Source organism: Nuphar pumila, chromosome 14, assembly GCF_984573655.1.
Source record: "Nuphar pumila chromosome 14, dmNupPumi1.hap1.1, whole genome shotgun sequence".
Lineage (NCBI taxonomy): Eukaryota > Viridiplantae > Streptophyta > Magnoliopsida > Nymphaeales > Nymphaeaceae > Nuphar > Nuphar pumila.
In genome coordinates, this window is record NC_143262.1 from 40,459,531 (window position 1) to 40,467,361 (window position 7,831).

General features: G+C 35.6%; 1 pseudogene; it reads left to right on the plus strand.

Moving 5' to 3' along the window:
* Positions 1-929: 929 nt before the first annotated feature.
* LOC149816779 (zinc finger CCCH domain-containing protein 40-like) lies at positions 930-1,915 on the plus strand (annotated as a pseudogene).
* Positions 1,916-7,831: the final 5,916 nt, after the last annotated feature.

Genomic DNA, 7,831 nt, shown 5'->3' on the forward strand with positions numbered 1-7,831 from the left:
CATTCTGGTACCAGATTGGGTTTCACTGGGAAAAACCCCTCAATAGTCTAGGAAATCACTCTGAGCGACCATACTAAAATCGGGTCATCTGAAGGCACTCGAAGATCGTTTATAGTCTTCTACAGTCTGCCTCTCTTCCGATTTATGCATAAGGTTATGAATATCCGAAATCGCAGCAAAGAGCCAAACAAGCCACGAGTTTTGACAATCTGGTATGAATCTTCCTCTTCTCCCCTTTAAATTTTATTGTTCTGCTCCGTCAAAGCACTCATTGTAATGTAGGTCTGCATACATTTTTTTTTTTTATATATAGATCTCTTCTTGAAGTTTCTTGGTCTGGTCATGATCACGCTACTATATTTTAGACTCAGAATCCCATGGCAATTCGTCATTTCATCTTTATAATTTCATGTATATCTGCATTTTTTTTTATATATATATGCCTTCATTTTCAGAGTATCAATCCAGCCTATTATTCATACCTTTTTTTTTGGTTTTCCTTATGATTTGTTCTTCTGCCATTTTTTATTTTATTTTATTTTCTGTTACATCTTCGATGGTTCTCACTTCATTCGGCATCCTGTAATTCAATCAATCCTTCTGGGTTCACGAGATGTATCCCTCGCTTTATGTCATAGGTGATTCTCGTATCCCTTCTATGCCCCATTTTCGAATGTATCTGATCTGAATATGCAGGTCACATACTTTATCTATGGTGCCATCTGTTTTTCAATCCCCACGTTTATCCTGAATTGAGCGTGATTGCCCAAAGCCTTGTTTCCTTGAATATCTCCTGTAACCAGCATGCTCAAAATACTTCAGCTGGATTGGGTCATCTCCAGAACTTAAAATGATCTTGTTCACACTCAAACCAGCCACTTACCTATATACTCAAGAGAGAGAGAGTGATAAATTTTGGGGAGAGGGAAATGGCTCATTGTTTGCTGAGAGACGTGGAAACTGATGGCTGGGAGCGCTCCGACTTCCCCATCATCTGCGAATCCTGCCTCGGCAACAACCCTTACAGTCGAAGGACAAAGTCAAATTTTGACCAGGAGCTCAAGATGCAAGATACAAGAAGGCAGAGATTTGCCAAACATGCTCTAAGCTAAAAAAATATGTGTCAGATGTGCCTTCTGGACCTTGCGTATGGGCTGCCTGTGCAAACTCGCGATACAGCTCTGTCGATAAATTCAAGTGATTCTATTCCAAGAAGTGACGTCAATAGGGAATACTTTACAGAAGAACATGATCGCAAGGCCAGAGCTGACATCAATTATGAATCCTCGTACGGCAAGGCACGCCCTAATTATACTATATTGAAGTTTCACAGGACCACTCCATATTATGAAAGGAATTGAGCACATGTTTGTAGTTTCTATGTACGAGGTGAATGCACGAGGGGTGCTGAATGTCCATATCGGCATGAGATGCCAGAAACTGGAGAGTTATCTCAGCAGATCGTTACTATGGAATGAATGATCCTGTTGCATTGAAACTTCTGAACAAGACAGTAGAAATGCCATCTCTTGTTCCTCCTGAAGATGAGAGCATAAGGACACTTTATGTTGGTGGGATGGATCCTCGGGTCACAGAAGAGTACCTCAAAGACAATTTCTATGCATTTGGTGAGATTGAATCGATAAGGCTAGTGCCTCAGAGGATATGTGCTTTTGTTATATACACAACTAGAGAAGGTGCCGAGAAAGCAACAGAAGAATTATCAAACAGGCTTGTCATAAAGGGGGTGAGGCTAAAGCTAATGTGGGCAAAGACTCAGGCTCCAAAGCCAGAGTCAGAAGCCCAAGACGATAAGGCTTCCAAACAGGTGGTGGCTCATGGTGGCATGCTTCCAAGGTCACTGATATCTCAACAGCAGAATCAACAGCTTCAGCCACCAGGAAGTAAGCAGTAGCACATCAAGTGGATCAACAGAAGGGCAAGAGAAACAAAAATGGCAGCAGCTGCCACAGCAAGGATCCTACATGCCTCCAGATGGTCCCCACTTCTTTTATTCAGCATCACCTCAACATGGTCAATATCCACCATTCTACCCACCTTACCACATCACCTGTTCCGATATGTCGGCAATTTAGTGAAGATGATATTCTGCCAATTGTTTTACTTTATCTGATTATTGATTTATCTGAAGACAATTTGTGTGATGCATCAGGTGGTTTGCTTACTTGGTACATTCATAGCACATGCCAAAGTCATCTTTTTCCAAGTGGAAGCTTAATACAGTCGACTAAAAGTAAGGTAAGAGACAGGAAGTCCCGATCTCTGTTGAAACGGAAGAACAAAGAATATGAAGATATGCCTCTCCAATCCCAGTGCACCGGTGCAACTGTACTTTATAGCAACATCCATATAGCATTCATTGCTAGTTTTACTTCTCATTCATAACCCTGTTTTGCTGCAAATCAAATTCCCTGCTAAACTCATCGTTTTCACATACGTTAAAAGTATTTTTCTAAGGCAGGTAGTCACCAAGTCACATCTCACAGCCTCCATTACTACAAATTGCACTGCATCTCTTTTCCGTTGCTTCTCCAACATCACATCCACTGACCGACAACCTACTTACATCACATAGCCCCTTTCATAGTGTTCAATTTGCTCCTTTCACTCTTCCCAGCCCAGCCACCTGTGGGAACCCCTTTAACCTTCAGATGAAGTTTTCAGTTGTATATAATATTTCTTCTCCCATCTAGCTCCAGCCATTCACTATACAATATTTCCCACCATATGTCGTATATATTCACTCAATCTCCCAGCTACACATATGTCTATGTCATTCACTCTCATAGAATCACTTTACATTGTATATCTCCTTCTTTGTTGTAATTCTTCTTCATCAACACCTATGCTGCCTATACATAATGTGTGATATATACATATATATATATATATATATATATATATATATATATATATATATATATATATATATATATATATATATATATGATTATACATATATCTATATATATATATAGATATGCTTGTATATATGAATACAAGTCTATATATATCCCCTCCCATCTTCTTCATCATATACATCTTGGCATATGAGTATTTTACCATTGACATCTATATACAATTTTGTTCTATTTTCATACTAATGGAATGTTTTACAGGGAATACGAGGAAAAGATCATTACCTGGAGTTGTAAATTCAATTTTATATGTTGTAATAAGATAGGACTTAATGAGAATTTACATTTCCAGCTTTTAGATAGAATGAAAGAGCATTATAAATATCATAAATTGTTTATTTTCATACTTTCTTTCTTTATTTCTCAAAAAAAACTCAAAAATGGGACCACGAATGGCACGTGCACCATTTCGTAAGAGGTAAATTAATCCTAAGTTGATGATTTGCATCAATGGCCATAGTCAGGATGTAAACAAAACTTAGGATTTTTATCTTCTATGAAATAATATTGGATCCACACTGGATCCGTTTTCAAAATTCATCATATTTTCCTTAAATATTTTCTTCTTTTATCAGAATTTAACTTAAAATTAACTCAAAATATATACCAATGGCCATAGTCAGGATATATTGAGGGTTAATTTCATTTTAAACTCTATAAAAGCACCAAAATGTGTTTCATTCTTCATATGAATTTAAATATAGATTATTATATAATGCATTCAATGACCATAGTCAGGGATGTATTATATCTTCAATCTTGTTTTGATTCATTTAAAGAATGGAATAGCTTTTCAAAAATCCAATTTCAAACTCTTTAAAATTCATTCATCATTTAGGATAGAATTACATCACATTTTCAAAATTCTTTTCCATAAATCCAAGTGATTTCCTTCAGATATCTTCTTCACTTCTCAAATCAATTTTCAACTCTCGTAATTTCAGATATCATTTTCAGATTCTAACTTTAAATTCGAAGTCAAAATTTGACTTTGAAATTCATTTGTATATCCCAAATTCAAACTTCAAAATTCAAGGTCTAATTTGACTTTGAAATTCATTTGTATATTCAAGATTCAATTTCTGAATTTCATTTTCCAAAATTCAAAATTGGAAACTATGATTCACCTTCTGATCCCAAATTTTAACTTCAAATTCAAAGTCCAATTTGACTTTGAAATCCATTTGTATATCCAAAATTCAAAACCTAAAATGAAATTTCAAAGTTCAAATAAACTTCAAAACTTCTGATTCATCTTCAAATTCAAAACCAAGTTCATCTTCAAATCCAAAAATCAAAGTTTGAGATTGATCCTGAATCTTAAAAGCTTGGCCTTTTCTAAGTTTTAAAATCAATCTGGGTTTTCAAAACCCAGATCCATACTTAAAAGTCCCATTTTTGGACTTTCAAAAACTCAAATCTAAAATTAGATCAACTTGGATCCAGTTTTCTAAATACAAATCTACCTTTGGATCTTAGACTTCAGATCCAATCCCATCTTGGGATCCAGAACCCAAGTCTACTTTGGATCTCAAACTTCAGATCCGAAATCCATCTTAGGGTCCAGAGTCCAACTTCACTTTGGATCTCAGACTTCATATCCAATTCCATTCTAGGATCCAGAACTCAATCCCACATTGGATCTCAGACTTCAGATCCAATTCAATTTTAGGGTTCAGAATCCAATTCTACATTGGATCTCAGATCTCAGATCTTAAATCCATTTTAAGATCCAATTCCATTTCAAAATTTAGATTTCAAATCCAAGTCCATTTTCAGATCTCATTGGAACTCTCTAAATCCATTTCTATTTTTAAATACCATTTGATTTTCTCAGATCCATTTTGAGATTCAAATTCAATATCACTTCAAAATTTCATCTTCTTCTTCTCCTAAATCCATAATTAAATTCAAAGTCCATTTCTGACTTTGAAACTTCATTTCCTTTCATTTCAAAGCTTCAAATCATTCTTTCTCAAAATCAAGATTTATTCTTCCAACTTTGATTTACTTCAAAGACTTAGAACTTCTCTGATCTATCTCAAGTTCCAAAGTTAGATTCAATCATTTCTTCACTCCCTTATCAAGTTCATCTCAGAATAACTTGGAAATTTTCAAAACATCTTTCAAAAGAGCATACATCCTTGTATTGCACAAGCATGATTCTTTGTGCATTTAGATCTTTAGGATAAACTCTTAAATGATTTTTAGGCAAAGTAAAAGGCGTAGATTCGATCCTTGGTTCGATTACCCCTGGTAAAGGCGCCAGGAACGGTCGAACCTTGTACCGACGAGCGAATTCCGTCTCTCCATTTTCCCGCAAATAAATTTCAAAACGGAGGCGAGTTTATTTTCTAAACATTTTCAAATCAAGGTCAAGTGAAACCCCGCGAAAGAATTCCTCTCTCCTCTCTTCTTTCCTTTCTCTTCTCTCTTTCTTTTCTGTCTTTTATTCTTCTTCCTTCAAAAAGGAGGAAAATAAAGGTTAGAAAGGAAAAGAGAAGGAAGAGAGAGAAACCACAAGAGAGGAAAAAATTTTGCGATGATCACAGTAACCCACGTACTAACTTGTCTTTAGCTAATTTAGACATGTATTTGGAGTTGACATGACCCATTCTCATGTGCCATAAGTGTTGAGTGTCATTATTAGCTATAAGGCAATGTTCAGTAATGTTTTCTAGGTATAATTCATATATATTATTTCTTCTTATACCCTTTAAAATGATGTTTTCGTTGGTGTCTGTTATAAGGCATGCATCATGTTTAAAGCTAACATTGTAACCTGTGTCACACATTTGACTAATACTTAGAAGGTTATGTTTTAAGCCTTTAACAAGGAGAACGTCTTTGATAAGAGGTTTATCAATATTACCAATATTACCAATACCAATTATCAAACCTTTGTTGTTATCTCCAAAGGTGACAGTTCCTCCTTCTTTATGATGAAGAACAGCAAAAAGATCTGGATGTCCTGTCATGTGTTTTGAACATCCACTGTCTAGTATCCATCTATTCTTCTTCTTTGGAGCCTGCAAAACATTCAGTAAAACTTTTTTTTGGTACCCAGTCGGGTCCCTTTTTGTTAGACTTTGGAACCCATAACCATTTTGATTTGGGTTTGTCTATAACTTTAGAGGAGTTGAAGGAATTAAAAATATAATACTCCTTTTTAGGTTCAGAAGAACCTTTGACAAAAGTGGTCTTTTGATTCATACAAGAAGATTTGTTGAAATAAGAGTAGCCAATACCATTCTTGTAGAAAGAGACTTTTTGAGAGAATAAAAGTTTATCCAGGTTCTCTTTTCCTTTAGTAAATTTGAAAACCGTTTTCATAAGGTTCTTAATTTTATTTTTTAATTCTGAAATTTCTACTTGCAGATTTTTAGTCTTAGAGTTAGTAGAAGAGATTTCAGAAGTAATCAGAAAAATTTTCTTTTGTAACTCAGAATTTTCAATACTGAGTTTTTTATTTTTCAGCATAAGCTCTAGATTTTCAGATTTCAAATGTTTACTTTTGAGAATCGTTTTCCTTGATTCTTCAAAAAGTTCCTGAAAAGCATTTTGAAGTTCTTCAAAGGAGAAATCAAGGGATTCACTTACAGAGCTTTCTGCCATGAAGCACATGTTGGCGGTTTCTGCTTTATCATCACTTGACTCTTCACTTGTGGATGGTTCTGAATCATCCCATTGAGCATGCAGAGCCTTTTTCTTGAAGAACTTCTTCTTTGGTTCCTCAGTCTTGGATTTTCTTTTGAGAAGAGGACAATCACGTCTCAAGTGACTTGGCTTATTATACTGATAGCACATGGAATCTTCCTTAGGGTCTTTTTTTTCCTTGTGCTTATTTGGAAGCCGGTTTTTCTTATGAAGTGCTAGAATTTTCTGGTGAGTAGCGCAATTTCAGATTCTTTTTTTGAGTCCTCATTCTCAGAAAGAGCTGTGAAGGCTAGAGTTTTCTTTAAAGGTTGTTTCTCTTCCCTTCTTTCCTTCATATGGACTTCATAGGCAATAAGATTCCCTATTAAGTCATCCAGGGTAAGCTTGGATAAATCTTGAGCTTCTTTAATAGCAGTAGTCTTTTTCTCCCAATCAGTTATGAGAGATCTCAAGATTTTCTTCACCTTATCTGTCTGGGAATGAGTTACACCCAGAGATTTCAGATCGTTGGTGATGTTGGTGAATCTGGTGAACATCTCTGTGATGGGTTCATCTTTGTTCATTTTGAACAACTCATATTTTCTGACAAGAGATGTGATTTTGGCTTCTTTCACTTTGTTGGTTCCTTCATGAATAACCTTCAGAGAATGCTAAATATCATATGCAGATTCACAAATAGATATTCTATTGAATTCATTCTGATCAATGACACAATATAAGGCATTCATAGCCTTTGCATTTAGGTTTGCCATTTTCTTTTCTTCATCAGACCATAAGCTATAGTCTGCGGATGAAGATATGTATGGATGCTCAACAATTTTCCATACAGCAAAATCTATGGACTTGAGAAATATAGCCATTCTGCATTTCTAGTATCCATAGTTGGAGCCATTGAAGAAAGGAGGACGAGATGCATGTTGACCTTCAATATCACGAGCATAAGAGGTAGATGCCATTTGTGCTGGAAGACTTGTTATGTCGAAACCAACAAACCTGCTCTGATACCAAATGAAATTCCACTAGAGAGGGGGTGAATAGTGAAATACTAAATAGATTGATTTAATAAAAAAGAATGCAATAAGGCACACCACAAAAAAAAACAGAATTTATACTGGTTCGGTCAAAACCCTGACCTACATCCAGTCCCCAAGCAAACCACTTGAGCTTTCTACTATGACATCCGAGTTACCGGATAAATAGTACAACACCCTCTTCCTCAGAGGTCTTCGTCTCTC